Genomic DNA, 9,697 nt, shown 5'->3' with positions numbered 1-9,697 from the left:
AGACTAGTTTAAAGTTATCTTAATTGAAAAGTACAGTGCTTTTCCTTCAAAAATAAGGACATTTCAATGTGACCCCAAACTTTTGAACGGTAGTGTAGAAGGTGGTGAGAATGGGTGGGGGCAGGTGGGCTCTCCTCATCCTCCTCAACTCCAAGAACTCAGCAAATATGTCAGAGAAGGTTATGTAAATAACTTAATTTATAGACTTACAGTACATGCATACATCCTCCTCACACCTCGAGCTTGAGGCATGCAGGTGGCCGTTTCATGCTACTGTGATGCACTGCATCAGTAGGTACAACAAACAATAAAATGGTTTAGATTCACATATTATAATTGTCATTTAAGTCTGCACCCAAATCCAAGTTAGAACCTGAGGCTGGACATGAAAATCAAAGCTGTTAAAGACATCCGTGTAAATACCTGAACCTGTAACTGCAGCAAAAGCTGGTTCTACTGCATTAAATCCCAATGAGACACTCTCCAGTTTATGGTTGTTTGATGACAAGTTTGAAAACATGAATGCTTTTAAAGTGAGTTTGGAAGCTTCACGAAGTGAGAATATTCTAGAATAACAATAACCTAAAGAAACAAAATCTGTCAAGAGTCACAGATTAAGGAAGGAATGAAAACTCTTGTCTTTAGAAAATACCAGAGAGAAATTCAGAGCAGAAAAGGTTTCTCAGTTGACAGGGACAGGCCACTGCATACATTCAATGCTGAGGAGCGACCATCTAAAAGACACAATAATTGATTATTTCATTCACATTTTGTTCTGTTTTGGCAGGACAGTCAAAAACAACTTTACAGTCAAAATAAAAGAACAGTAGACCTGTTCCCTCCACACAGGGGAATTCTGTCTAGACCTGCTGTTTGGGGCAAAACCTTGGTAGACTGCTGCCACCATGTGGGGAGAATGTAATACTGCACCCACTACTTTTCAATTTCTTACTTCTGTTTTGTAAACTAAAAAGAATAAACCCTAGTTATTTGCCAGTTGATTAATAACCAACCCTTATAAACAGAGGCTGCAGTTTTTGTTTTCAGTCTTTGTATGTTAGAGTTTTGTGCTAGCAACCTAGTAATTCCAAAAAGTAAAAAAAATCTACTGGACTTTGTTTCTAAGTCCAGGAAGCTTTTTCAATTCAAAATGTCAGAAAAAGCATTGAGTTCCAGGCTTTATAGGGTGAACCAAAAACAAAGCCTTGCTTTGGCTTAGAAAACCTGGAAACAAAGTCCAGTGGATTGTTTTTTTTATTTTATATTTTTTAACTTTTTGGAAAGAATATGACCCAAATGACCAGCAACTCGGATTTATTGTTCCTAGTGGAAGCTTGGAGTAATCTCCTCATCTTTTCTCCTTGTGCTCCTTTAGGTCTATGACTCACCTTGTTCTCTGGAAAAATCAAAAAGCACCATTGACTGTATAACATCCTGCCTTGAAGCAGACATTCGGTTACTGGAATCCAGCCTCACACAACAGACCCCATGATCTAGCCTCCCCCAAGAATCCAAATCTGACAACCAGAAGTCTCACCAGTCCTTCCATATTCCTCTGCCGACCATCAGGCTCAATCTAACTATGAAATCCTTTGCAAAGAAACAACGCTGAGCCTCCTGACTCCATTGGATCATGCAATACCAGACTTCCTTATCTCCCACATTTTACAGACTTAGACTTTGACTAAATTTATTGTCATTTTGTATCCACAGAGTGCATACAGAATGAAATTCTGTTGCATACAGCTTATTACAGTAATGAGGATGTAGTTGAAAGAAATAACATTACAATTTAAAGTGCAGCAGTTATAAGATGTACCAGTGCAAGGAGTAAAAACTAAATAAAATACAGTTTTTAAACAAAAGTTTGGGGAAGAATGAACATTAGTCAAGCAAAAAAATGATGGTGCAAAAAATTGCAATGAAGTTCAGTTTTGTGCAAGTGTGATTGGTGATAACACCAATCCAAAACTTGGCATATGTGCACCATACATATTTAATGCCTGAACTTCTATATCAATGCGTTTTTTTGCACCATGTGTTTTTTTTCTCTCCTGTTCACATTTGATCGCTGCTGCATTTTAAGGAATGGAAACGTTGTGAAAGCTGTAAAAAAAACAAAATTTCATTTTATATACAGTCTATGTATACAAAATTACAATAAAAGTTGTCTAACTCTAAGTAAGTCACATTTAGAGTTTAACAGTTTAACAGCCTGATGGCAACGGGGGAAAAGCTGTTCCAGAACCTCCTGGACCTGCAGTGGATGCGGCTTGTTTTAAGAAACAAAGTAATATAAAGAACATGTCTTTCACCTGATTGCAATTTTCATTTAATCTTATTTATTTTAATCATTATACAAGAACAGGTTAAAAGCATTACAATAACCCAGACCTGGCTCTGTTAAAAGTGATTTTTAGTACGTTACTGTTCTGCAGCAGAAAATATTGATTCACACAAGGATTATTCACATAGAAACCAGCTTCTTCACAGTAATTAGGATGTGACTTTTGGTTTCCATGGTTCCTTTGTGTTGTGAAGGCCCTGTTAAAATTTAATGGTTTCACATACAGAGGTCAGGTGGCTTATTTTAATCCAGCTGACAAAAACGTCCGTGCACTGATTTCTGACATGTATTTAGCCACAGCTCAAATGGGTTCATAGTCACCTGTAGGTAATGTATGGTGTGCTCCATTATCCTTAGAATTTGAAATAAACGGGGTGTGCTTTGGTGGCGCACACAATCCATATATGGAGGCCATAGCCCTCGGCTTGGCAAACCCAGGTTTGAATCCAACCTGTGGACATAAGCTCAGAGGTAAATGCAGTTTTGGATGCAGAAGTAGGGTATCATATTGTTGCATCAGCTTGTAATTTCGACTTTGAGGGTGTCCATCCATTCATTATCTGTCACGCTTATCCCTGCTGGGGTGCTGGTGCCTATCTCCAGCTGTCTACACCCTGGACAGGTCGCCAGTATATCGCAGGGCTTAACTGAGATGACAGGACAAACAACTATTCACGCACACACTAACACCTAACGTGTTTTAGAGAAGCCAATTAATCTAACAGTCATGTTTTTGGACTGTGGGAAGAAGCCAGAGTACCCGGAGAGAACCCACGCATGCTCTGGGAGAACATGCAAACTCCATTGCAAAAAGACCCTGGGCCTTTGAAGGTGTTCCAGTTACAATTTACTACTTGAAAGTCAGATATTTTGACTGCTGTGGACCAATGGAAAGCATCAATAGAGCTGTGAGCTGTCTGCATAGTTATGGTAACTTCTGTCTCTACACATTCTCAGTTCTCTGAGTCATGGCAACCAGAAAATAGGCTTAAATCAGAGGTACTAGGCCCTGGTCAGTTCCCCTGAAAATGTTTCACAAGAACGTTAAAAGTTAAAGGCAGCTTCACTTCATTTTACTTGTGCCTCAAGAACATAGAAACACGTTTGATATCCAGTTGCCTCTGATTCCAGCCTGTTTTGTTGTATGGTAACTTTTGTTTTTGTTTCAATTTGTGCTAGAGGTTTGTGTATATATTGAATAGAAGGGTCTGAAGGTGGACCAACATGGCTGACACAAAGCCTAAATAACGGAGCAGTTTGCAGCAAGAAGGTCCTGTGTTCATCCCTGGTCAAGGGTCTTTCTGGAGGAGTTTGCCTGTTCTTCCTTTGAATGTGTGGCTTTCCTCCACATGCTCTGGCTTCCTCCCACAATCTTGAAAGCATGACTACCAGGTTATCTATGTCGTAACTGCCTTTAAGTGTGTGTATGGCTGTGTCACCCTGCAACATTTCAAGGCTGTACCCTGCTTTTTGCCCTGCTGTAGACAGACAACATCCTCTTGTAGCCTCATAGATTGGATAACAGATTAAAGAATTTGAAACGTAGAATAATATGGTCAAAAACAATTAAAAACCTCAATAAATGAATAAAGCTAATTGATAAATCACAGAACCATTGTATTTTTTTTAACAATAAACATTTCAAAAAAAGATGTTTCGCTTCCCATCCAGGAAGCATTTCAATTCAAAATGTCAGACATGGCATTGAGTTCAGGCTTTATAGATGCAATATGTTGGTTTTTGGATCTGGTGAATCCTTTCCTGTCCAGCAGAGGTCAGTGTATGCTTCATTATTGCTTTTTCTCTTAAGGAGGAAACAATAATACAAAAAGTCAGAACTGAGTGAAAGGAAACAGAGGCTGGGGAAAGACCTGAATGCATTACTTTCAATGTGGTCAAATGCCAAAATTTAATTCTTTATAGCAGTTGTCTGTTGTAGAGTGTTTGTCAATTATCTGTCCTGGGTTCACAGTGGACTGGATAGTGGACTGTCTTAGACCCTCAGGTTCTAAATATAACATATTTTATAACTCTGGGTTTAATCCTAATTCTGAGTCACATCTATATTTGGACATGTAGCAACTGAGGGTTTCAGCACTTTTACAGTTTTCTGGGAGTTAAGTTCATGTTTGGTTCTGGGTTTGGATATGCAGAGCAGATTTGATGCAGAATATCTGGGAGGTCTGGGCGGTTAGTGATTTATGGACTATAGGAAGTATTTTAAAATATATTCTCTGACATACAGTATGGGGAGCCAGAGGAAGGACCTTAGAACTGTACTGATGTTCTCAACGTTCTTAGTTTTAGTGAAAACAGAGGCAGCGTCATTCTAGATCAGCTGCAGCTGTCTGACTTTTTCGGCAAATATGTGAAGACTCCACTGCAGTGATCAATTCTACTACAAATGAACACATGTATCAATTTCTCAAGGTCTCGCTGAGACATTATAGCTTTAACCCTGGAGATGTTCTTACGGTGGGACTTTGTTCCTGCCTTTATGTGCCACTGAAGGTTCAGGTAGGAGTCATTTTCTAGCTGGAATGATTGAAGGTGTGTGCCAGCTTTTAAAATGCGTCTCCTTTGGTCAAGAAAGTATTACTTCACATTTTCCATTTATCAAGCTGAAAAACAATTTGGCACACCCATTAGTTGATTTCTTTAGTGCTTCTACCATGCATACATACAGCTGTGTCATCTGCATTGTTATGGTAACTTAGGTTGTGGTTTTTTAAGAGCTGAATTAGAGGCACAACGTTGAATAGGAGGGGCCCTAAGATGGATCCTTGGGGAACTCCACGGGTGATTTATGTAGTTTCTAATGCGGGGGTAACCTATTAAAAATCAGCGGGGTCCGAATAAAGAAAATCATCAACCAGTAAAGGTCCGGAGGCTTTTTTAATTATAATCTGTTGCTTGAAACAGAATTTAACACTGAAATAAAATGACGTGAGTGGAATAAAAAAAAAAATAATAATTTTTCCATTTTAAAATCTAAAGTGTTTGAAGAAGAGAACAATAATTGTTCAGTTTGGTATATATCCATCCATCCATCCATCCATCCATCCATCCATCCATCCATTTTCTAACACGCTTATCCCAAGCAGGTCGCGAGGGGTGCTGGTTCCTATCTCCAGCTGTCTACGGGCGAGAGGCAGGGTACACCTTGGGCAGGTCACCAGTCCATCGCAGATAGACAATTTCCTGATTCGCATATTTTTTAAAACATCTGAACTGACCGTTCTTTTTTCTGTCTTAATGAGCACAGTGGGGTTTAGGCTGCCCTGCAAGGCTTTAAACCTGGGTTAAGCCAAACATAGTCAAAATGTGCAGGGTCATCTTTGAGCACACTTTCACTTTTCTTTTACCGCCCGGCTTGCCGCAGGTTTGCCTGCTGTGTCTAAAAGTAGCAGCAGCAGCAACCCAGACTGACAGCAGCCCATTGGATCATTTGTATCACATGTAGCCTGGTGTCAGACGCTGCGGAAGTCTTTACCATATTAACAGGAAAAGCAGCGCAAGTCAACACTGTCATCAGACAACATGCAGTAATTTATAAATGTTTTAAATCAGGTTCGGTCCAGATTAGCCAGCAGGTGGGTCCGGATCTGTGACTTCTATTCTAATGTAAAATACCTACTGACAAATAAAAATGCCATAGTATTTATTCTAGATATGTTTTGACAAAGTAGAAGTATAAGACAAAAAACATTCCGTCCTGGCAAGAATCAGTGAAAAATTTGATGTGGTCAAGTGAAACTCTATAATTGGAAAAATATGTGCCCAACACCATGTCCAGAGTCAGACATGGTGGCAGCATCGTGCATTGGGATGAAATAGGTGTTTTATTAAGATGAAACAAATAAGGAAGAAGGTCCAGATACCGGAGAGCTTGTAGAGAAAACATTTCATATTTTTTATTTTGTTTTCTACCGTCCAAGTACTGTTTCTGTTATGTTTAATATCTAAGTTGTACCATAGATATGTCACGTTACATGCCAACTAAGGGTCTGCTCTAATGTATAGGTTACAAAGTCTTAGCAAATGAACAGGGGCGTGTAGACCTTTGAGACCATATGTAGTAGCCTTAATCATTTAGTGGCACTGCATAAACAAACAGCATCCCCCTCCAACATCACTAGATGAACCATTTGTGGAGGGATAATTATTGGAACTATCCTCTCAGCTGGGTGGCAACTCTGACCACCCACTGACTACTAATCTGTGTACTTCCATTCAACCATTCAGTAGCTGGAACATTAAAAAGAGGTCGTTAAATTGCAGTCTAGGCGTTCACTGATTTGGTAAACTAATTATACCTCTTTTTAAACATATCAGCACTCCTGAGAGGAACACTACAGTTTGACTCTGCTCCATCAGCTGCCACAGAAATTTCAAAACATTGCCTTTGAGCATTACTTTCATCATTTGGGTGAAACGTAGGCTGTCTGAGAGGGAAAAGGGGGTTGAGCACAAGTCAACAGCAGCATTTGGTACACCACTTTAAAGAAACCTATTTTGCCTAAATCCTGGGTGGCCCCTTTGAAGTCAGACAAACATTTAAACACAAGCAGAAGGAAATATGCTTCTTACAAGAGGTTCTCACCTGTAGGGCATGAATGGCATATTAACATACATTGATCAATAATCTTTTAAATGAATTACAAAGGCTACATTCACTCTGCAGGCCTTGATGATCAATTCCGATTTTTTTTCGAAATCCGATTTTATTTGCGTGGCCGTTCACATTTCAAAATATATGCAACTTGTATGTAATCTCCTGTGTGAACTGCATTCATACAACGCAAGTGTCCCGCATTCACAGTAGAGGACACAATGACATCACAGGCCAGCGTGCTCTGTGTTTAAGGAAGCAAACATGGATGGTAGTGCCGGAGCGCATCTAGTGATCTTTTCCCATCATAAAAACTCAATCTTTTTAAGATGGTTGGACAAAAATACTGCTCTCCACATCATCATCCGCCATGGTTGTTGTTTTTCTTGTCGCTTCTTCATAGCAAGACCCAGAATAGTGACCTTTGTCGGGTATTAATGGCGTTTAGGTCGGATAAATGCGACCTGGTCGTTCAGACACAGGTCAAATTTTAAAAGATCAGATTCGTATCGGATTCAGGACCGCATAGTCAAGTGGCCTGGGTCTCATTGGAAAACATTGGATCTGTGTTGTTTAGATTGCCATGTCAGATCCAGGTTGCATATGGGCCAAAAAATCTGATTTGGGACCTTCAGGCTGCTGTGTGAACGTAGCCTAAGACTTGTCCAGTCAGATTGTAACTAATTCCTTTACTTTTGTTACAATTTAGATTTTATGCAAACATATTAAAGCATTATGCAGTGTGTGGTCATTGCAAAAGTCCTGATTTTAGTTCCATAGACTCAGCTATTTACAGAACTGATGACGCATTTCAGAAACTGATTTTAAGGAAGGTATGCAAGTGTAGCTGTGTCAATATGTTGCACATATTAAAATTACTTTTTTTCTAACTTTTCATTTTGGTGAACATTCTCAAAACCTATGAGTAATATTTTCCATGTTAAATCTGTGTTAAATAGAATTTTTGGTTTTCTTGTTCTGTGTCACCTGTTGTAGCTGGGGGGACTTTAATTACTGGTACACAATAACGTGATAGCGACGTGGCTCTATCTGCCAGGCAAAACTCTGGAAGCTTTTGCACTGGTAAGATGTCCTGCTGTGCTATCTGTCTGTTGGCTAAGCTAGCATATTTTACACTGTTTTAAACTGGATATAAACATAACCATATCATTTCTAAAGCATTGCAGAATATATTTATGTTTGTTTTGGCTGGTGAGATTTTCCCCATTTGCATATTTTACGATCTACTGCAGGAGACTGAGAGAGCACCTAACAGCCTGTGTGTGTACTGACTGTGTCCCCGCTACTCCCATAGGTGTGGTGAAATAAAAGTGCAGATCCTGATTCCCACTCTAAGTGGTGTCTTCCATTTTAAAGCAACCAGATTAAATCTGCAACAAAAGCATACCCGAAATGTTTGACCCAAATTCTAAAACTGAAAAGGCATCTCTATCAAATGCCGAGGAAAACTGTTATATTTACTATTATGGAGTTTAGCAAATAGGTGTCATAGTGGTGCAATTAATGGAGCTGTTGCATTGCAGCCTGTAGGTCTAAGGTTGAAATTCCATTCTCTTTCTACATATTTTCTTTCCCTGCATGTAGTAATTCTGTCCAATTGTTTCCCACAGTTTAAAAACATGACTATTATGACCATTGTTCCTTTTGACTTGCTTTGAGGAAGGATGGCTATTATTTCAATGACTGACAACAATATTTATTATGGTTAACCCTGAATGGCTTCCTTCAAACAAGCACTAGCCCCCCTTATTCAATGAATGCAGAGTCACCCGAGTATTTCTGCAGGTAACAGGATTCCCTCTGGCACTGGAAGTCATAGGCATACAGAGTGAAAAAGGAATTGCAAGAGCACCATTCCCCATAGTGCTCCTGTGCTGCTGGTTAGTTGATTGGACAGCTGGCTCTTCAGTCTAATAAACTGTGGTCGGATTGTCAGTAGTCCTTGATCCAGGCAATATTTTTTTTTACCACTGGAGTTTCTCAAAAATGCACTGGAGAAATCAAAGAATATGATCCTCACAGCGCTAATTGCCTTATAGCAGGTGTATGATGGTATCGTCAACTCAAACTCCACGGCAATAAGCAAACTGCAAGGGTTCATGATAGCTGCTTGTTTGTTTGCCGAGGTGAACCAACAGAAGTTTCTCTTGTACCTTCATGATCTGTAATGTCAAGGCAACAGGCCTACGGACGGTTTGCTGAGTCTTCTTTGGAACTGGAACATAGCAGGTCTTCCACATCACTGGAACTGTCTTCAGCATTGAAGACGTGCTGTAAAATCCCACAGAGCTGCTCTGTACAGGCCTTCAGTGCAGAGTACAAAGATAATATTTTATGTTTGGTAGGCATAGTAGTAGTGTGACAAATAAAAGGAAGTTTTGTTAGGCGCAACACTTTCAAAATCTGATGTATCAACTGGTCATATGAACAATGGCGTCCAAGATTGCAAGCATTATTGAGCTTAGTGCTGGCTCCAATAGATCTATAATTTCACAGGGCTATGTTATTCCTAAATATGACTTCAGGCTAAGAGCTAATTAATGGTTGATTAAGGCCCCGTCCACACGAAGTCAAAACGAACACGAAATGCTGATATTTTCCAAAACGTTTGCCGTAAAGACGGAGACGTAAAATAAATGTGAGCGTCCACACGAATGCATGAAAACGCTGCAAAATGTATGCCAGGCCTGTAAGTGGCGCTGTGGTGCCAAAGCAAA

This window comes from Cyprinodon variegatus, unplaced genomic scaffold (genome assembly GCF_000732505.1).
Source record: "Cyprinodon variegatus isolate N-32 unplaced genomic scaffold, C_variegatus-1.0 Scaffold567, whole genome shotgun sequence".
NCBI classification, from domain to species: domain Eukaryota; kingdom Metazoa; phylum Chordata; class Actinopteri; order Cyprinodontiformes; family Cyprinodontidae; genus Cyprinodon; species Cyprinodon variegatus.
Note: the sequence above shows the minus strand (reverse complement) of the source record.